The following is a 23,256-nucleotide window of genomic DNA, read 5'->3' as shown; positions in this document are numbered from 1 at the left end:
CTATTTTTTTAAGTCTGTTGTTCCTTTGCTTCTGTTCTGCATAGAGATGTTTACACAGTTTAGCCTGAGTGTACAAGATACTTTCAAATTTTGAGTTTTGGAAATTTTCCATTTGCTCATAAAGACATTTATCCTCAGGGTGCCTTTTCAGGTCTTTCTAATGTACTTTTCTTAGGTCACACCTAAATCCTTCAGAGTTACATAAACAACTTCTGAACCACTTCCAAGGCTGGTGTGAGGAATAATTGAATATATGTCCCAATTTCTATGTTTTACACAAGCAACATTCCTCTGTCTTTTCAGCAGCTGCCCAACACAATCACATGCAAGCAGCAGGAAAACAGAAGGAATCTATATGCTGGTTAATCAAAGCAATGATGACATCTTGATAAACATGACCCCAAATAATAAATTGATCAGGTTCTTAACAGAACCTGGTAAAGACCAGAATATTATCTATATGACAGGCTCTATTGCACAGGAGTGGAATTACTTTAACCAATGTACAAAATAGCATACATATACCAAAAAAAAAAAGATATGCACTTTTGTTTAGAAAGTTTCCTGAAATACATATGGGAGAATATTGTAGTCAAAGTCTGCTGGTGTTGTGCAACCCATTCTCTTGTTGGTAGTCCTAAGCACAGTTGAATGTGTGTGTTTATAAATCCCATGCATTTCACAGTCTTGGTGTTGTAAATACAAAACTAACATATTCTGCAGCATGGCACTTTCATGTAATGATTTTCCTGATAAAAGAATGAGAAAAATCTGTTTTAAAAAGGGGAGGCCTGAGGTATTTATTGCTAAGGTCATTGCCAAACATGCCAAGATTTTCTGTATAGCTATGTTGGTGAAGTTCAATTCCCAGAGTTGTGGGCACACAGTCCTTTTAAATAGAAGGTGAGCCCTTTCCTCATCTGTTCAGGTAAACAGTGAGGGCAGTTAGATCCCAGGGTAATAAGAGCAAGCCCTTCTTTCAAAAACTTGCCAGAAATAGCAAACCTGGAGGGTGAGTATCAATTAGATGCATGGGAGAAATTAAGACAGATTTAGTTCTGTGGTAGTCTGTGAATAACCTATAGATGACCAAGATGTAGGCAGTAGGTTTAACCAGTTCCTGAAACAGACTGGGACTGAACTTTGATTGTCTTGGTGTTGATTATTAACAACTTTGGAGTTCAGTAAATGGAAACCAAACCTTTAGTAGAGGATGCATTTTTACTTTACGCAGTGTTCACACAGGGCTTTCTGGTGGGAAGAAAATGTATCAAACCATAACAGCCAAAACCTGAGCCCATGCTGGAAATGAAAAATATGTTCAGGTTCCCTGACAGACCTGTATACCAGTTGTTGTGTTGGACTCTGTAGGTTAAAACTGGCTTGGAAATTCTTCTGTATTAGGAGTCATACTTCCAGTATAGAGACACAGAATTGTGGAATGCTTTGGGTTGAAATGAACTTTATAATCTAGTTCCAACCCCCATGCCATGAGCAGGGACCTCTTCCACTAGATGGGGTTGTTCAAGGACCCATCCAGCCTGGCCTTGGACATTGTTAGGGATGGGACACCCACAATATCTCCGAACAACCTGCTCCAATGCCTTAACCACCCTCACAAAAGATAACTTTTTCCCAACATTTATTTTAATCTCTGCTCTTTTAGTTTACAAATGTCCCACCTTGTCCTGTAACTACCTACCTGTGTATAAAGTTGCTCTATGTCTTTTTTTTATAAACTCCACTTAACTGCTGAAGACAGCAGTGAGGATGTCATGGAGCCTTCTTGAGGCTGAAAAACTCCAGCTCTCTCAGTCTTCTCTGGCAGGAGAGGTGTTCCAGCCTCCGTTGGTTGCTGTCCTCTGTACCTATTCTAACAGGCTGATGTCCTTCCTATGCTGGAGACCCCAGAACTGGATCCATCATTCCAGATGAGGTCTCACCAGAGCAGAGCAGAGCAGAGCAGAGCAGAGCAGAGCAGAGCAGAGCAGAGCAGAGCAGAGGGGCAGAATCCCATCCCTTGCCTTGCTTCCCACACTGCTTTGGATGCATCCCAGGATGATCTTGATCTGGGCTGCAAGCACTCATTGCCAGCTCATATTTCGTTTTTCATCCGAAAGTATGTCCACGTCTGTAGAGAAGACAAATCCCTCTGCAGATACTCCTGTGAGCACCCTTGGTATTTTCTCTGAGAAAAGAAAAACTACTTAATTAGAATGATTAATGCTAGAAAAATGTTGACCCCCTCCTATCTTTTTAGAATATTATTGGTTAGAATTGATTCTTTATAATTGGCTTACACAAAGGAATACAAATGTAATTGGCTTAGTGTTTCAATTTGTACCCTATTGGTTTACTTTTGATCCCCCCTGAACGCTATAAAAGTACATGTAGTAACCCATGTATTCGGATTGCTGCCAGACCCCCTTCATGGGAGAAATAAAGCCTGTGGAAAAAGTCTGAGCTGCTCTCTTGGTCTCTTATGTTGGCTGAAGAAGGTCCCTATAAGTGAAGATGAAACCAGAAGAGAGCTGACTGCCTAATGGGCCAGCACTTACATACCTTGTAACTGAAACCTGCCTGACAAAAGCGAGGTGGGAAAAAAATTACACAGGTCCTTCTTCACAAACAACTTATCCCATATAAAACATACAGACGTATCTCCCTCCTAAATAGACATACATGATATAAACTCCTTGATATAGCCAGATATAACTGTGTTATAAGCATATGCCAGAGGCTGTTTGGCATAATTACACTTGTTTGTTTCTGTATCTAGTGTGAGACTAGATCTTAGATATCAAAATGTCCTTCCTAGACACCTCTTCTGGTGAAGCTGAGCTGAGCAGGGAAAATGTGTTCTCTGCTGCTTCTCTGAAGGCACAAATGTGAGACAGCCTCACACCACATCACTGGAAGAACACAGACTGATCCCATGTTAGGTAAATGTATTAAAGTAATTTCAAGAGTATCACTCTTCTGAAGAATGAAGGAACTTGATGTGTGGTTTATACAGAGCCAACTGCACCTGATATTAATATTATGAGGTATCAAGAGGTCTCAAGATACTGTGTTTACCAGGTGTAAACACTTATCAGGCTTTTCACAGCTGGGAATTAATTTCTATTGTGCATACTGCCATTTATGTGTATTATTTGCAGTCTGCCTGTTACACTTCTTCAGAGTGTTTATGAATACTTTCACTAACTCTGTAACACCTCCTAATGAACACAATACAGTGAGAGAGACCATTGAATGCATATTGGTCAACTGTCTTTTATTTTCCCTGAGGTATGACAGAATGCCTCCTTGCATGCTCACCTTTGACTGGAGGTCAGTGACCTCCAAACACAAAACCTGCTCTTGTGGTGTTCTTGTCTTTATCCAAGTGAAATAAATCAATGCTCTTGACCTGCAAGACCAGTTAAATTACCATATGAAACCCTGCTGAATCTGCAAGCTTCAGAATTGTATTGAATTAATGAAAACCAAAGGGAATTCCCATATTACAGCTTCATTGTTGTAAGGGATCCTAGCTAAAAAAACTGTGAAGTAATATTATTAGTTGATAATGCATAAGAGATTAAGTAAGTGCATCACTGTGTAATAATCTGCAATTTATGGGCAATAATCTAAGTGTAAAATTGCCATTTTCAGACTTCAAAGGAGATTCTCTGAGGGCACTGGTGGGATTTAGGAGGCAAATCATGGTTAGATTTTTGATAGAAATTAAACTTCTGAGGCTAAGATGCCTATTAAAATATAATTAAAAATATAATTCGTACTGATGTTGAACAGCAAATAGGCTTCTAAATACTACCTATGTTGTTAGGAATCTTTTTCTGTAACTGCAGAAGTGTGTCATCAACAGGGACAACACCTCTCTTGTTAGATCACTCATTCATTTTGTCCTCATCATCCTCATCATCACTTGATAACTGATAAAAAGCCAAGTCCCAAACTGTGACTCCCTCCCTCCTGCACATTGAATGTCAGCTGCATTCATTGTTAAATAAGGAAAGACTGAAAGTACTTATGCTTCTGGTTATTTGAAGCAGTTTTTTAGAATTACTGACTATTTAGCTACCTGTAATATATATCTTTATTAGTAAGTACTCATAAATTTTAAGGATTGATTATTTTTCATCATTGATTTGTCTCACCCATGGTAGTTCTGCTTCTAGAGCAGGTCTGAGATATATTTGTATGGGAAAAAATCTCACTTCATTTCCTTAGTAGGTAAAGGTGACTTCAGTTGCAATTAAGTTCATTGTGGTTCATATGCACAAAGTTTAATATGATGTGAATGAACAAAACAGTATGCTAAAGAATTTCGCCATCCTGAGAGCTGTCTGGGATAACTTTTTGTGAATACATTGTAAATCTGTTCACTCTCAGTGACAAAAAACCCCTATAATATAAAGAATTAGCACTTGTAAGAAGTGTGCATGCCATTCTTTTGAGTGTCTATATTTCACGATTTCTTTCAATTGTATGTTTTCCTGTGACTCTGCAATTACTTACTGTGATTTATCTCTATTATTTACACTAATTTCTACTTTGTGCCTGAAAATAAATTATTTTTAAAATTGTTTTTGTCCTTTTCCTATGGGTTCTCCTGGGCTTGTTGCTCCCATTCCATTTATTTTCTCTTAGTTTGTAGCAACCATTGTCTATAACAGTGGCCTCAGATTTCTAGAAGCTATTACTCTCTTATAGACAGGACACTTCCTTGATTGTTCTGAACATAATGTGTTTCAACAATAAGATTGATGGACATGAAAGATGACCAATTGATGAGGCTTTTAAACCAAGGGGCTGTGCAACTCTGTGATTTTTTTTAATATGCAATTTGAAAAGCTTAACAGAGTTCACAGTTAAAAGACATTAAGAGTTAAACACAGGCTTAGACCTTTTTATTTGTGAAATAATCTCAAACATCTGCTTTGTAATGGAACATAAGTGCATCTTATTGTTTTGCAGAAGAAAGAGAGTCAAGTTACTGCAGAAGTACACTGACATGGTCCCTTCTTCCACACCATGAAGAAAAGAGGCTTCATGTTTCTATTGACAGAACTGTCAGACCTTACCAGGTTTTCAAGTCAGAGTGGTTTCAGATGTACTGGAAAGTAGTGGAAGTTTTTGAAACAGCAGCTCCCCAGGAAGCAAGCTCTCCATTATATTTTCTAAGACTGAAAATATATTGGCAAGCAGAGTAGGACACCCCTTTTGCTTCCCTGAAATTATTTGCTGCATTGAGCCCTGGTCCATCTTTAAAGTGAAACTCCCAAACAAGGCTCAGATTCACACACTGAGAGTCCGTTACCTTACCTCTGTAGTGGGCAGGTGGCAGGCAGCATCTAATCTAAACAAGTGCATCATCTGTTGTTCAATGGAGGAAAACATTTGACTTCCATATTTTATTGAGTTCTTTAAGGTTGTGGGTGAAGGAGTAAGGCATCTGTAAGGCCAATTCTATATGAATCTTTTGCAAAAACAGCCATCAAGCAACAAAACACAAAGGAAAATCAAGATCTCTTTTCAAGAGAAAACTGTATGCTGATCAGTATGGAAAACAATAGCACTGAGGTGTATAGGGGCTTACCTTCATCTGTGTCTAAGAGTGGCTTCAGCATTTTCTGTCATAGTCTTGGTGAGGAGTGAAGAAAGCATGCAAGTGTTTAAAACATTAACCACTTTTAATGAGGTGCTTTATTTAACAGATGTAGAAAACACATCTTACCAGTGAAGAGAAATAAATGAGAGGTGATATTTTAATGCATGCATGTTTAAAATGGTCAGTGAAGTAAATTAGATCAGGATCCAAGGATATATGATTTCCCTAGCAAAACTTGAACTAGTAAATTTTACAGGAAAGTATAAAATTCCTAACTGATAAAAGCTGTACTTTTCCAGAGGTGTAGTATATTGAGCCCATGGAATACATCATCACAGCAAGTAATCAAGAACAATAATCTAGCAATAATAAAAAGAAAATAGGTGATTACAGTTTCAAAATTTAGAGTTATTGCAGCTGTAGGCACTTAGGAACAAGTAGGTTAGACAGAGACTCTAGAAGTTAAACTGAATTTTAGCTACTAAAACTTAGATGAATATAGGACTTTTATTCTACTTCCACTCCTGTAACACTCTTATATGTTCCTCTGAAGCATTCAGTGCTGGTCAGACTATCAAATGGAAAGATGGATTAGAGGGACTGAAGATCTCATTTCAGAACAATTCTTACTTTTTAAAGATGGTATTCCAACTCTCAGCTTGCATGTAAATACCCTGGTCAATATAATTTAGATTTCTTCATTCCAACACTTGTGTGGAAAACAAGTGTTTTTAGATACACAAAAACACACTACTGTGTTTTTAGACTTGGAAGTAATTTTATTTGCTGTTTTGTAAAATGCAAATTATGTAATTGTGAGTGATGGTAATAACTATATTGGAAACAAACTCCATATTAAACTGCTCAATACATAGTAGACTGTAAATTTGTTATACAGCTACCATAAACAGAATTTTTATTTGAGGTGCCTACAAGTACTACAAAGCCAACCTTAGCAATTATAAACAAGTCATACTACAAAGGCAGTGAGTTTACTACATCAGCTAACGAGCAGCAGAAGGCTACAATTCAGTAGTTGCACTTACCTATAGGCTTATAATGAAGAAACACAGAAAGAGTAAGTTCTTTTGACCTTTGTTACTGCTGCAAGTCAGAGAGAAGTGGTCTCTGTAATATAACTGGGTAATAACTTCATATTATTATATGAAGACAAGAAAATGTTTCTAAACAAATATCTCCACCTTTCCAGTCAGTAGAGCTTACAGTTGCAGTCACAACAAAGCATTAAAACTTTTCCCAGCAAGATCTGTATCAGATGAATACGTATCTCTTCACATCAACTAATATCCTAAATGTCAAAGTTGTACCACAGTAGAATGTGCAATGTCTAAAGGAAAGACTCTGAAGCTATTTGATCTGAAAGTCTAGAATCATTGTAATTTTTGCTTTCATGGCACCCAGTGTTGATCAGTGTCCAGTTGTGCAAAGCCATGTCTGAATGAATAATACAAAAGCATCTGAGCTCCCAAGAACTTACATTTAAAGAGGGGATGCTGTTGACTGAGGAGAATTATATAATACTGTGTTGAGATGTATCCCTAGTGTTATGATCTCCATTTATGAATTATGTATAAAAACCCAGAAGTCCTCCAGCACCCATCACTGTAATAACATTTATAGCAAGACCATACTAGATACATACTACATGGGGGTTTTAATTTAGCATTGGGTTACATATTAAAGAGGAGGGATTTATTTTAAAAAATGAAAAACAACACAGTGAGACTAAACTGCCAGACTAGGTCTGTGAGATTAAGCTGCCAGATCTAAAATGCCTGAACCATATGGTGCGCAAGATAAAAACTGACATTTTTATTTTCCTGCAGATCCTTGAAAACTAAATGTACAACAGATGCAAAGAATCAAGATGCCTGAACATTTTTGGGTCACAGTGCAAGACCATTTAAAGCTCTGCAGTGCAATAAGCAGAGAGCTCATATTTATACAAGTTGTCAGACGTCACTTACCTATCAGCAGAATTGCTAAGTCTTCCCTGTAACATAATTTTCCTTCTAACATAATTTCTCATCTCTATTTAGAAGATACTGAGTAGGGCTCTGGAGGGCTCTCTTTATCTTGTAACTGAACCAACGTCCCATGTGCCAGGATCATAGAAACATAGAACAGTTTGGGTTGAAGGGGACCTTAAAAATCATTAAGCTCCAACAGTTCTGCTGTGAGCTGGGCACTTTCTACTAGATCAGGTTGCTCAGAGACCCATCCAGCCTGGACTTCAACACTTTCAGGGATGGGGCATTCACAACCTCTCTGGGAAATTTGTTCCTGTGCCTCACCACCCTCACTTCAAAGAATTTCTTCCTAATGTCTAATCTAAACCTACCCTTTTCCAACTTAAAGTCATTCCCCCTTTTCCTCTCATTACTTGCCCTTACATCCCTCTGCAGCCTTTTTGTAAGTCCACTTTAGGTACTGGAAGGCTCCTATAATGTCTCTCTAGAACCTTTTCTTCTGTAGGCTGAAGAGCCTGTCTTCATAGGAGAGATCTTCCAGCCATGTGATCAGTTCAGTGGTTCTCCTCTGGACTCCTTCCAACAGGTCCATGTCTTTCCTTCTTACCAATCCAGGGGAGTTCTCAGAAGAGCAGAGTAGCGGGGCAGAATCACTTCCCTCGACCTGCTGCTCATGCCTCTTCTGGTGCAGCCCAGGATATAACTAGCCTTCTGGGATGCAAGTATGCAGACCTGAGTCATATTGAGCTTTTTTCTGCAAACACCCTCAGGTCATTCACCCCAGAGCTAGTCTGGGTCTACTCTCCACCCAGCCTGTGTCTGTGTTTGGGATTGCCCTGACCCATGTGCAGTAATATTACAGTAAACTATGAACTTTGTGTAAGTATGTACTCTCATGGACTGCAGTCTACTGAAGAGAATAGTTCTGTTGCCATATGCTAAAGTATTTTAAATCTTGCCTGTATTTAGGACACTCTATTATCTGTACTCAAGGTCTGTATGTACACCTGCTAGGCAGCAGTCCAACTTTTCCTCTTCCTTACTACTAGGCTTTGTGGTTACTTAACTACTTACTATTACTTACTAGTAGCTATTTCATGTGGTTATTAGTACAAGGAGTGGGCTCTCTCATATCTTCACTGATTTAATTTTGTCCTGACTGCATTGAAGTCAAAGGCAGCAACTTCATTTTGCAATGGGCAGGACATGGTAAGGCAAGTTATGCTTCTGAAAGCTTAAAGCCTTAGAAATTATTCCTTGTTCCTTTTCTGTTTTGTTATATTTCTGACAAAATATTCAGGAAAGATAACAATGCTGGGGATTCAAAAGCACATTTTCTTTTCCTGGAACATTCAAAGTTAAAAAAGATCCCAAGCATTTAGGAAGAAATTGTCTTCATTACTGATTTTGTACCTTAGCCCAAAACAAATATTATTAATATGTGTTAATTAATATTATTAATATAAAATATTAAAATCTGTTTAATATCAAAGACGACAAAGTACTTCCCAAGAAGTCTAGATTCTGATTGGTAATATCCTGATACTTAAAATCTGCATCTGAGTACACAGAATAATTTCTAAAATATAAATGGATTTTTGGAGGAAGTCTGAACTGAGGGTTGAGATGCAACTGTTTCTGCTGTACAGTGGAAAGACTGGGCCCATGGGTTTTACACCTCTTGTAATTCATGTCAGGACCTGGAAACATCATGCCTCTCATGTAAGGGCCTGGAAACATTGGCCACTGGGACCTGGAATCAAGTCATGATGACTGTGTTCCCCTAACTCCAGGGCCTTCCAGATACCCTGCAAGGAGGCAGTGGCCAAAACCCCTCTTGTCCTCTGGGAGCTGATTTTCAGCTGTGCATTGAGCTGGGGCTGCTATTTTTGTTCCTAGCTAGTGTGGTGGCACAGCCCTGGCTGCTGGCTCTGTCCTACTCTCTCAGGGAGCCCCCACAGCTGCTGGTCTCCAGGGAACAGCTGGTAAATCCCACTTGCAATGATAGTGCTCTTCATATACCACCCCCTGCAAAACTCCATACTTTTGCCATCTGAAGACAGGAGCTTCCCTACCAGCAGCAGTGCACAGATCAGGCAGACCTTGCTTGAACGATAAATTCCAATTGACTTCACCATCTTTCAGCTTTGCATGCTGGAAGCAGGGCATCTTCCAGAAAAGCTGCAATGAGATGTCAGCTCACGAAGATAAAGGCTCCAATCTGCAATTCTACAGGAAGAAGGAAAAAAATCAAAATTATTGTTCTAGGTTGATGTTCCAGGCTTCAAGCATCTATTTAGTATCATCCACATAGAGTTAACCTTGAAGTACTTGTGGAAGTTAGAACTGGTGTGAAGCATCTCAGCAGGCAAGTAAAAAGGCCTTCCAGAATTAAGTAGGAGTAAACTTGCAAATCAGCCCAAGGGTGATTTGACATTTTTGTATAAACATCTTCACTATATGAAAAGGGAGGACATGCAGAGCATTTCTGTGCTGCTGTTCTGCTCCCAGCAATCCATAAAGGCATAATGCCAGCACTAGATTACCAGATGTTCAGTTCCTTAATCCTCTAGTTATTACACCTGCATTCCAGGGTTTTAATAAGAAATTCTACAGCTGAACCATTTATATGCTTCTTGAAGTATTGACATCAGCTGTGTATTCTTCCCTCCAAATTGGCAGGAAAGTTTTCCCATGAGATTTGCTCCCTCTAGAAGAAATATGTGTAACCTTGTGCTTAAATCCTTAGGAGTTCTTCTGAAAGGTGGAACTGGGTGTGGTGGTGGAATTCTGCTAATACTGCAACTGAATATTGCAGTGTTAGTTGTGTTCCTCTTTGCTCTTAGATCCTCCACAAATGTTCCTTTAGCTTAGATTTTATGGACAATGTCATAGGAAATGTATTTTCAGGTATGTTGGTTTATATTCTAAGTAGATATTTCCCTAGGTAGATGGTTGATATCATGCCTTAGACACAAATATGAACTCGTGGTGAGAGAATCACAAATCCTACTGCTTTACTAGTGGCAAAAGAGTGTAGTGCTCAAGTTTTTTCCCCTCAGATTTCAAATGTAAGTCATAATATTAATCTGTCAACATTTTCTCTGTAGGAATATATCTGCAGATTCTTCTGGACATTCTGGAGTATGTAAATGATGATATTGTTTTGAATTTTAAAATTCGCTTGTGATTCCTTACTCTCATTCATTGTAGGGCATGCATTTGATGTCTGAAGTGGAATAATAACCTGTTATTATCAGTCTGATGTAACTCATTCCTCATCTATAATATTTTCTCCTGTCCCTAAATGTATTTTTATAGTTGAAAGGTAAAGGTATTAATAATCAGAAGCTTGTATAAAACATGCCTTCCTGCCAACTGATTACTCTGATTGATTTCCTAAATTGCAATGCCTTGTTTCTCTTCTCTGGATGGACAATAAATAGAAAAAGTCCTGAGAAACTGAGTAGCTGTTGTTTCTATTAAAGAGAGGTTATAGGGAATTTTTTGACAAAAAATCAACAGAGGAAACGAGTTATTACATCTGGTAAGTAAGCTTAAGGAAACATGAAGCTTTTCAAGAGCTTGCACCCTCTTTTATTTTTCAGAAGTAAGTGTATTTGTTTATGTGACATTCATTCCATCTGTGTATCTAATCTTATCTCAAATCACTTTTGAGGGGGGACTAAGTAAACAGTGATTTGGATAAAATATTTGTCCTCCTTTGTGATGGATTTATTGATTTTTATAAAATAAAATAATTAATAATTAAATAAAGTAATAGTTGAGTATATTAGCCTTTACTCCCAAGTTTTCACTGCAGGCTCCAGGAGGACATGGACTGGTGCATTTAGAAAGTTCTCCAGTACTACAATAGAGAATAACACCAAAACAAATCATACCATGCCACCATTTTACCAAATTGCATGTTTGTTGGTGAACCATTGGCATTTTTCTTTTTTGTCAGGAAACAGATGATTTATTAATATGCTTGGACACTTGCAGGGTGGGATACTGAGGAGGTGACAGTACTATGACAAAGCTTAGGATTCTTCCAGGTTGATTATGTGACAAACCAAAGGTCTTCACACTCACCTATGAAGGAATCACTAGCAATATATTTTAACAAAAATAGAACATGAAATAAAATGGAGACATCATGAGTCACCAAAAAGTTTCAATATAGTTACTGCAGAAATATACTTTCCAGTACCTCATCTTATTACACTAAAATCTCTATAAGCAGCATTGAAATAGTAGTGGCAATTTCCATTTAAACACTGAATTCAGACTTCTGCCAAAATTTTATTTTTATATAGTTTTTTTCAAAAGTGAGGAATTTAACTTCAATATTTTGAGTAGCATGACTTCTTAAGCATTCAGAGACTTGAAAACACACTCTCTAAAGCAATACTGAAATATAGGAAGTTTATGTGTTTTGGCCTGGACAGGATTGATTTTTTTACAGTAGCTGGGAGGGGGAACATCTGAGGGTGCATGATGAGTACCCAGATGTCATTCAATACCATCTCATCATTACTGGAGTCAGGGGGAGCAGTAAAATGGAGAATACCGTTGATAAACTATGACAGTTCTTATAAATAAGAACTTAGAAAGCAGAGGCAGTTATGGAGGCTGCCACTTTGTGGTTAACCATTTTGTACTCTGAGTGGTAGCGATATGAACATCATTAACCAGATAAATCTGGGGACCTCCAAGATGCTGCCACAGAACTACTGCAACTAATACAATTAACCACACCATGCTATGCTGGAGAACCTCACCCATGAAACATACCAAGCCAAAACAAGCCCCAGCTATTCTTTGCTTTTTCTGCTTTTGTAAAATTGAAGAATTGCCTTTCAATCTTGCTGTTGAACTGCGACTCCACACTTAAATGCAGTTTCAGGAAAAGCAGTGTATTTGAGATTGTGAATTCAATCACATATCTGACACTTACATAAAGAAAGTACAGTCTCTGCTTTATTTTCCTGTCTGCGCTGTAAAACTCCTTAGAGTCAAAAGATAAATACCTTCTATCTACAGAGCATCTCCCTGTTCAAAGTTAGAAGCAGATGATGTGTGTTCTACAAGAGGCATGATTTTATATCTAATTGTTTCCACAACCTTTGTTGAAACTTTTCTATTTGGGAAAACTTCAGCAGGCTTAGGAACTGCTGGAGGTCTGAGAGCTGTTTTCTTACTCATTCATGTTAGTTATGCCAAGATATGATGCCTACAGACCCAGTCAATGTATCTAATATTGCCTTCATTCATATTGCTGTGGCAACCTTAATGTATTGTCCTAAATATCTCCCAAGTCACTCTGCTTACAAGTGTTGAAATATCCTAATTTTTCCTTGGTGATAGAAAACCTTAGCAAGTGTTCAAAGGAGCCCAGTATATTTAGAAATGCATTAACATTCTTGAATGAAGATCTTTCATTTACCAATAATTTTAAAAGCTACATCTTTCCCCAGGGATTGAAACTCTATTTATTCATGCATCACTGTATATGGTAGTAACATAAAGAACACATATATCTTTAAGTCAGTTGTAAAAAAAAGTCGAAAAAGTCATATGGATAATCTTGACTAATTCTGAGTACTTTAAAGCATCTGTGGCTCAGATATGTCTCACAATAAAGTGATTGTAGGTTTGCATAGAACTATTTTTGCAGTATTTGTCTATTTCTCTTTGCCTTTGAAAAATGTTCTCAATGGGTTGCAGTAAGTTATTGGTAACTATTAAAAATAACAGAAAAAACCCTTTTTTTTCTCCATTAGAATACCTTACTTTTGTGTCTAGAGGCAGATTAAAATTCTGGGAAATGTGTAACTGTAGATCTTCGTTCTGCAAGCCTTGTATTTGAAGTGGAACAGTTTCCATTCCAAAGAATTTTGGTGGATTAGAGTCACTCATATGCATGCCATTGAAATGCCTCTGACTTATACTGGAAATTAATGGAAATTTTTAGCAATAGCTGTGGTGTTACCAACAAACAACTGAATGGAGTTTTTAAAGCTTACAGTTCTGTCGTCAAAAACTTCTGAATAAAATTACACATGTCCCTGGACATGGAAAGACAGGGAATTCTTCAGGCTTTGATGTATTTTTCTATAATCATTATTAAAAAGTGAATTTATCAAAATATTTTTGCAATGCCAGGCCATTGGCAATACATATTAAGCTCTGAAAAATATGAAATCTCAATTCCATTTAATTTGGTGAAGTGCCAAGATTCAAGAGGAAATTCTGCTAGTACATTCATTCATGATTGACCAGAAGCAGTGATGTAATTGGAAACAAGCTGGAAGTAGTTCAATAAGGAAAATAACTTGTTGAAGAGTTCCTGAAAATTAATCCTGAGATCATATAGAGTTGCTAGGATCTTCTAATCAAAATGTTCTTCATTTCAAGTGTCAAATACTGATTATTAACCGCAGATTAGCAAAAAAGATACTATGTATCATAATTATAATGTAAAAATTAAATAGGAGCTTTCTGTAATAATCTATCTTGAAGACAGAATAGAGAAAGTTTTGGCTTTAAACTGAATATCACATATCAGGAATACTAAGCAAGTTTGTTTTCAGTTGATCACAGTAAGTGCCTCATTATTCAAATCACAAGGCTTAGGTTCTCATTAAGTTCAATAATTTTTGTGGCTGGTTGGTTGCTTGGTTGGTTGGTTGGTTGGTTGGTTGGTTGGTTGGTTTGTTGGGGTTTTTTAAGTAACAGCCTCAGGCCAATTGAGATGTAAATTCATGTGAATTCTAGAACATCAGTGTGTTGGCAAGAGATTAATGCAGAAAGGATCAGGAAGCTCTTGAAACACCACTAAACCTAATTATTTCAGGGTATATTCATAGAGTCATTAACAGGAAAGGTGAGAGGTGAGAATAGCTACTTCCTAGCTGTCATCTGTTTAAGTGGCAAATCCGTCTGAGTGGATGATAGCTCCCTAAAACCCTTTGACAATGAACCTATGCCATGAAAAAACAAAACACCACCACAAGTTACAATCTTTCTAAGATCTCACTGACCTTTTCCTAATTTTACTACAGAAATTAATATTTCTATTCCACACAGTTTGGAAATGTAGGCTCCCAAAAGAGTGATTTGCTATGTAATTTTTGTCACATCTGGTTTTGTCAAATGCAAGAAAGCTGGCAGGGCTGGATGACTCTACAAAAAGCTTGTTTATATACCCTTAAGGAAACATCTGCTGCCAGAGATGGCCAATTGCTTTTATTAACTGCCAGGTGTAAATTTTGAACTGCGCCAGGTTTACTGTCCTGGCACCCCTGCTATAATCAGATGGCCTTGGAATTCTTGCTTCCATATTGCATTACGTGCTAAAGAATTGGCAAAAACTTCATGGCCATTTCAAGCCGGGATGTCCATTGAGTTGCCATCAACCAGGGTCAGGAGGAGATTTCTGGATTCCAGGAGGAATCAGGCTTCCAAATCATGCTTTAGTAACCAGTTTTTTAAACCACCCTCATCCCAGACTGTCTAGGACATAGGCAAATGCTTGCCAGAATCCTGCCCTCTGCACAAGTAGGCATGGCAGAACTCACTCTCATTAAATGTATATAAGGGACACCCAAGACTTTTTAACCTGTTATGCTTCCTATTATGTTTCCAAGCTGTGACTTCACTCCTTGTTCAGTTTCAGGGTGTGTGTCACCATTCATGGCCAGAAGTTTTTTCCATCCTGCTGTGCTGCTTCCACCAACTTCCATCAGTGATGCTCCCTTACACACAAATGTTATATTCCTTAACCTTATGAGGATTCAGTACAGTAGCTGGTTTGCAACATACAACACCAGCTGCTGTTAGTTTTTTGACTGCTAGTCAAGGAAGGCTACACTGAAGACAGATGTCTGTAAAAGTATGTGTAATTCTGAAAATAACCTTTAATCAGGGGGTTGAGGAAGTTTGGTATCTTGTATTTAGGCGGGGGCCATTATTGATGTTATTATTTTGGTATAAATGGAATTACTAAAGCAATTATAAAAGCTCAGTATATCATCATAAGAGTCTGTTGTTCTCACTATTGACCAGAAGAGTCACCTCTGTCCATAAGGAATGAGGACTATTGACGTTATCCAATCAGCTTCTTAATTTCTGACAGATAACTCTTATCTTTCAGCAATTAGGAGCAAATAATTTCCTCCACTTAAGCACTTATATAAGTGTATATATGTTGCTATTAATATAAAGTATTTGATAATATTTAAGAGAAAGCTATATATCCTTTTTTTATTTTCCACAAAGCTATGCTATCCTGATATAGAACCAATGTGCCATATAGAGCCACAGAAGCTTAGAAAATCAGAAAATTTATATCAGCAAGCACTGATTTAAATTCTCATGGATTCAAGCTTTTACTTTTGGTTACAACTGTGACTCGTTTTGAAAGCCTGTTTAATGATCTTTCATGAAGCTGAGAAGAACACATAAATCTTGTGTTTACAGTCTGCACTGTGCAGTTTGGTGTAGATGGATAAATTCTTCATGTTTTCTACTTACACAAATATGATAAAAATTTTAACAGTTCAGAAATCCAATAAACATGATTTCTTTCAGTACTGGAGATCCCAAATCTTCCCTTAAGTTTCAGTATCTTATCTGATTTTTCTTCTTTGTATTTTTTTATCTGGAAGAAGTAAATCAGGCACTGGGGTAATTTCTGTGGCCTAAGAGTAAAGCAGCTAAGCATTTAATCTCTTCAGAGCTGTTTTAACACTTGCAATTAGAATTTTTGGCAAATATTTTCTGGTCTCTCTAAGAATGTTTGTGTTACAGTTTGAACTACAAAGATGCAGATCTACTTGAAAAAATACCAGCCAAAGCATAGATTTAGTGATTGTGAAGTCACTTGCATACTTTAAAACCTGAAGGAATCCAGAGTGGATTATCTTGCTTTAAGGCCTTGGCCTCCACCTCCTACAAGGAATTTTTCCATGGGGGTTCCTGGCACCATTACAGCAATCAGAGTGAAGAATATTCAACATCAACTATCTGACAAACTACTGTGGGGTTCTGGCCTAGTCTGTGGGATAAACTTTTATCAAAATGAAAAACAAAGGGCTGGTCAAAGTAGATTTCCCTTATCTGCCTTGCTCTCATCCTAAATCGTTTTACACTGCAGTTAAAGCCTAATTCTGAAAGCTTGTAAATGCCTTAAGAATTCCTCTGCCTTCCTTTTTGTCTTAGCCTCTAGCTTTATGTTTTACATGTGGTGGGAATGGTAAACATCATTTATCCTGCTTAATATGTGGACTTTCATACAGGCAGTTGCTTTTAGACAGTAAAGTCACATATATGTTTTAAAATATTTTTTGAAGGGACAATGTTAATAGGTGTAGGGAAAAAATCCTAGGCGTTGTTTCTGTAGCTGCTGCTGTAAGGTAAGATGTTTATCTTGAACTGAAAAATTAAACTGATCAGATAAAATAAATGGAATTTTTTCCAGAATGAAATTTAGTGTTATTGTCCTAAGTGAACTCTTTCCTGTTCCATAAGGACAATGGGTCTTAATCTGACACATCAGTAACTGTAAAAAAAATTATATGCTTTTTCCACTTCTTTTGGAACAACTGTGCTCTGCTTTGGATCTAGTTAGAGCAGTTTGTTATTATTTATTATAGAGCAATCATCTGATCTGTCTTGTGTGCCCACTCCTGGGTTACTCTTGCCTCTTTTCCAGCATTGATTTTAGACAAAGAAGGGTGGATGAGGCCAGAGGTTGGATTTGGGCATGATGACAGCCACAATCCAGTGGCATTTATACACTCTGATCCTGGTGATTCAGAGCCTGTGGCGGTCCCAGGTGAGACTGTTCTGCTATGAGGCCCAGGGTTGTGTGAGAGAAGGGGATGGGAAGACACCTGGCTCAGAATGGCTTCTCCCTCCTGCCTTGCACAGGATGCACTTTGGACAGAACAGTGACTAATGACTGCCTTTTTTTTTTTTTTTTTTTTTTTTTTTCAGTGGTTCAGGTGACACTCAGATGTAATTGCAGGATGAAGATTAGAAATTGCAAAAGCTTATTTCTGGTCAGTCAATGACATTTGTTGGATGAAATGTCATGCAGGTATGTGTACGGACACAGAAAGAGAAAAGACTCACAGCTGGACAATGTGAGCAATGATAATGCAATGACAGCTGTCTGCTCTAAATCTCACTAATATTTCACCAAATCTAATGAAATCATTACAAAAGTAAAGTGAGTGAGAACCAGATCAGACAGCGTAAAGAACAGTTTACAGCAAGAACTGAGAGTTCAAATGAATATAAAAATGTTCTTTTACTCTGAACAAACCCTAAAGTTTCATAAAGAGTTAAATTATAAAAGGCGAAACAATCAAGCATTTGCAAAGAGAATCATATCCAAACCTGTAATATCTCCTTCCTTGCATTCAACAGAAATATTTAGAACAAGCACATTACCAGCTATTAGTTTACACTTTCACAGTTGATAAAATGCGCCATAATCCTCTATTCAGTAAAGCAATTGCAAAGTGAAAAGTTAAAATAACTGTGAAATAAAGTAGACTTTGAAGATTTACAACATAAACACTGGCCACAGTTAGAACTACAAAGCAATTAAAACTGCTCTCTGAGGTTACATTTTTTCCTCCTCTATGTTCTCTTTCTTTATTTCACACCCAGTTAACTTCCTATATTTGTTAACTGAGGGTTCCTACAGTGCAATTACTTTATTTCTGTGTATATGTATGCTTCAGGTCATGTTTGCTCCATTTTGCCCAACGTAATAGACTATATATATTCTTTTTCCTATTCTGTCCCACACTGGTGTTTTGATAGAGGAGAAGCATCTGCTTTGCTTGTGCCCTCATCTCTCCTGATCCACAGTCTCTGAAGGAGCAGAACAGACTGATGCAAAGTTATGAATGCAAGAAATGTGGCCTCTTGGTATTTATGCTTTAAAAATTGCTGTGCACTGCAATTTCTGCTACCTTGCTTGAACATTGATCTTTTAACAAACTGTGTTTGGAAAACAATCAGTACAGTTTTCTATGAATAGGCAGATAAAATATGTGTCCAGTTTGTAGTAAAAAGGCTTTTCAAAATGCTTGTAAGGGGACACCCCTCTTGCAGTGTGGGTAAAATTATTGCAAGTTAGTATAATTTGCAAACTCTCTTTGTATCTAAATATAATCTCTAGAGCACCCAGAGCAACTGAATAGTCAACAGCTTTAAAAATTAGTCTATATAGATTGTACATTAGTACCTAACCATGGATCTGCAAGTATCCCATACACATGTTCCTGAAAATTTTGAATCTTGTGCATTTAATCTTTGTGACATCTGTTTTAATTTAATATTTTAGTATTGTAATGAATTTTTTTCATGGTCACACCTTATCTATTCAGTTTGTGTTTTATTTCATCTAGTATGTCAATTAAGCAAGAGGAAATAGCCTGGATATTTTTAAAGTAATAAAGTGACATAATCTGCTCTAAACTAATATGCTGCTTTAAGTAATTTTTCTTCATCCTGCATCACTAAAGGTATGCAACTTCATTTGACATTAGGTTTTCACAAGCTCCCTAAATCCAACAGAGATGGTAGCTCTTGGAAAAAGTGAATATTTTTATTCTTCCTAGACAGGTCTTAGATTTTTTGAGAAATAACATAAACTAACAGGAATAAATACAGTTGGTAGTTGAGTCTAAACAAAGACAAGGTATCTTCTACTCCTCTGGAAAATGTGTTACGGGCAGGAACCGTGGAAGTTTCTTCATTCTGTTAAATCCAGTGATATGATACATGCTAAAAGAATTTTTAGCCTATATAGCTAAAAGCTTTACAAATTGAGCCAAAATATTTTTATGTATAAGACATAATGTTGAATTGCTTAGTTCATCTTTAAAATAAATTATATTGCTTTGGGAGGGTAATTCTCTTTATACTTGTTACATGATGATCAAAACCCTTAGGACTTGTCTTCAGTGTGTCTGAAATTACCTGCTATAATGCCCAGAAATTGCACTTTAACTATGCCCAAATTAAAAATTAATCCTCTCTCTCTTGTCCTTTTCATCTTCCTCCTTCCCTGACAAGGGACAAAGAAACATTACAGTAGAAAGCAATGCCAGAACTTTCAAGATCAAGGGATAATCTCAATGGGGAACTTAAATGGTAAAAGGTTTGCCAACAGTTCAGAAGGTCCCAGATGAAAAGTGATTTTTATAAAGTGAGATACACATTGGTACAGGTTCAAAGATAATACATAAGTGTTTTCATAGTCATTTGCCTTATATTCTTGATTTCATTTTCAAGATGGATTGTGCCCTAGGGCTGAAATGCGGAGTGCTTTTGAGTTCAGATGCCTTCACTGCATGATTCTGCATTCATTCAGTATGGATGTATGGTAAAAAACCAAAATGAGTCCTTCCTGTGAAGGCCAGATTTAACCTGGCCTGCTGTGGTCTTCCAGATGAAATACAACCTGTTATAGACACTCAGATTTGAACATAGCTCTTTTGGCTTTGAGCATATTCTCAGCATGAATTTCTGGTTTGCGTTTTGTCAGAAAGAAGGAGTTCAGCTGGAGACATTACCTATCTTTGCCTTTCTTTAGTGTTTGAGAGAGAAAAGATCATAATTTTCAGAAAGAGAGAGATGAACTATTTTTACCTTCATTGTCTCAAATTAAGATCTGATAAAAACTTGAATACTTTCTATAAATTCCTTTTTTAAGATCAAAGAGCAAAGATTAAGGGTAGAGAGGGAAGAAGCAATTTAAATGTACTGCTAGTTGTTTGGGTATCCCTTTCAGTAAAATTTCTTTGCTAATGGCTATTGGCAGAGCTTCACACAAGTTTGATTGCTTGAAACTTAAACCATCAAATTCATTATTTTTTCTTGCATTGCCTTGAAATAAGACCAGAGACAGGACTCAAGGAAACATGAAGCTGAGTTGAGGGATGTTTAACCTGGAGAGCCAGAGAAGATTTTTCAGCCAGAGGATGTTTGGGCACTGGAATAGGCTCCCCAGGGAAGTGGTCACAGCACCAGCCTGACAGTCCAGGAAGTGTTTGGACAATGCTCTTTGGTACATAGTGTGATGGGGATGGGGATGACACTGTTCAGGGCCAGGAGTTGGACTCAGTGATCAAACTCAACATATTCTGTGATTCAACAATTCTATGAAATGCTATTTATTATCTCCAAATTTAATGTTGACTCTCATTCTCACTCTTCATTCCCTTAGCATGTTTTTAGAATATAAAGAATTCCTTAGAATAACTATATTTAATATATGAAGATGCTCTTTTATTTAACAAGATCTTCATACAAATTCTGTCATTCCTCCAGCCTTTTTGGACTTGTTTATTCACCTCTGAGACATGGGGTTTATCTCAGGCTAGGGGAAAATATCTTTCTCCAAATGTCTCCTGAACATTTTGACAGCAGATCACTGACACTCTTGGAAAAGACGGAGCACCTGAAGGGTAAGAATTCTCAGAATTCGGTAGAAAAACTTTCCCCTTCATTCACCACCCACACTTGCACTGCTCCCAGGGTCTGCTGGGATTAAACAGTCAGAGGTTATCCAGGATCGCTTCCAGCAGCATGAAGCCGCAGGGGAAACTCCATCCTGTTTTAAGGGAAAAGGGAGTGATAATCTCTAAAGTCAGTCTTTAGGAGACACTTCAGAGATTCACAGCTGTTGCATTTCTTATGAAACCCCTGGAATTCAGATGTAATAGCTAATGGATTAATGAACCCCTGTGCATCTGGTAATCTGATGCTGGGGTTAGCCCTTCTGGATTGCAGGAGCACAACTGTGTAGTTAGAAGTTGCTCTGAATTTCCTCCCTGCTCAAAATATGATGTATCCTGTCAATCAAATCCAAAACTGGCTGAAGTAAAAAAGATGTGTGCAGGAAAAGGATGTTTTGGTTGGATTCCAGAGTCATGCCATGACCTTTCTTCTTTCAGGTTACTTAACAGAAGTTTTCTGTTTTGTGATTTTTTTTTTTTTATCATCCATCTCTGTTACAACTGGGTTTGGTGACCTCTGTTTCTGTTATTTGTTCACTAAGTTATGAAAGTAGAAATATTTTTGGCCTGCAGTAAGTTACTGGCCTTTGTCCAGGTGGTGCTTCCAGCACCATATGTTCAGTCCTCTTCTTCAGGTACCTGATTTTATCACGTGGTCTTCTGGTCAGTGAAGGCTCTTACAATGATTTCATTGTTAAGAGATCACAGATCAATAGATTACCTCAACCTCACAGAATAATGTCATTCTTCCATTTTATAGGAAGACTAAAACAGGAAGGGATTGCAAAACTCTTAAGAGCATGAAAAGAACACTATATGGCAGCTGGAGGCTTTAAAAATACTTTCTGAGGGTTTTTAATGCCTTATTTAATAATAGACCATCCCCTTCTGAAGAAGAACTGTATTAGCATTTTCTAAGCTCCATGTAGGAGTGTAACTCAGGTCACAAAGACACTAAGGATTCTCTTGTGTGGAACAGTGAGAAAAGAAATTTAGCCACCTCAGCTGCTTTATTCTAGACACAATAAATAAATAAATAACTCCTATAATCTTGTGGTGTATATTTTCTTCTATTCCTAATCCATGTATCTTATTGTAAGAAAATAATGTCATACCAATAAATTGAGTTAACAGGGAATTCAGCTGAAGTATAATGAAAAAATAGCCACTCTGATCTAGTGTGATTAAGTGGAAATGAAATATGTACATATGCACATAAATATGTGCCATTTTAGACACATATGAATATGCAAACATAGACTCATACCCTGTATAAATTAGTTTGTAATTCACTGGAACCTTATATTTTGATATTATTGGGGATTTACAAGTTATTTTTAGGATATTTTGCAGTGAATGATTTCTCAGCCATAGGTGTTTTGAGGCTGGTCTAAGGGAATATGCAACTTCACAGGCTGAAATTAAAACTGATATACTTACAGAGAGATATACTTACTTACTTGTATAATACAGGCTTTCCATCAGTTCAATTATGATGTGCTACATATTATTGTGCTATGATCAATGTGAGGTTGATAATTTACATTTCAGGTGTGAGCATGAAAATAAACCTTCATATTTCACTCTGTGTACTGGGCACCCAATTCTTAATATATTATAGTCTTCTGTATCTTAAAAGTGCAACTCCACTATTTCTTCATATTCCAGGTCCGATTGTAATTTCATGATGCTCTGGATTAGGAATTGCCCATTAAAATGAAGGATCTGGATCCTGATCTCATTGTGTGTAATCTGAAGGAAGTCTTGCAGATCAACAGAGCAACTTTGAATTTTCATAAGTTAACTGTAACCAGAGCCAGCTCCAACAGCCTTTGTATAAAAAGATGCTATAAATGACATCACAGTCAAGTCTGTGTTATTTGTTCTTTCTCAGGAAAATATTTTGTTTGCTTTTAAATATGATCAGAAATCTTCTAATAACAGTCAGTTATGTTGAGCAGTTAACTGAAGGTTGGCAAAATAATCTTTGCTTGAAGCACTTCCCAGCTGATACTTAGAATTAATGATTTCTTTTATTTTTACTTCAGATTCCTCATACATCCTGTTTCTATGAAGAAATTCTGATATGTGCTAGAGTAGACAC

Source organism: Cinclus cinclus, chromosome Z (genome assembly GCF_963662255.1).
Source record: "Cinclus cinclus chromosome Z, bCinCin1.1, whole genome shotgun sequence".
Classification (NCBI taxonomy): Eukaryota; Metazoa; Chordata; class Aves; order Passeriformes; family Cinclidae; genus Cinclus; species Cinclus cinclus.
The sequence above is the reverse complement of the archived record's forward strand: the minus strand, read 5'-3'. Positions refer to the sequence as shown.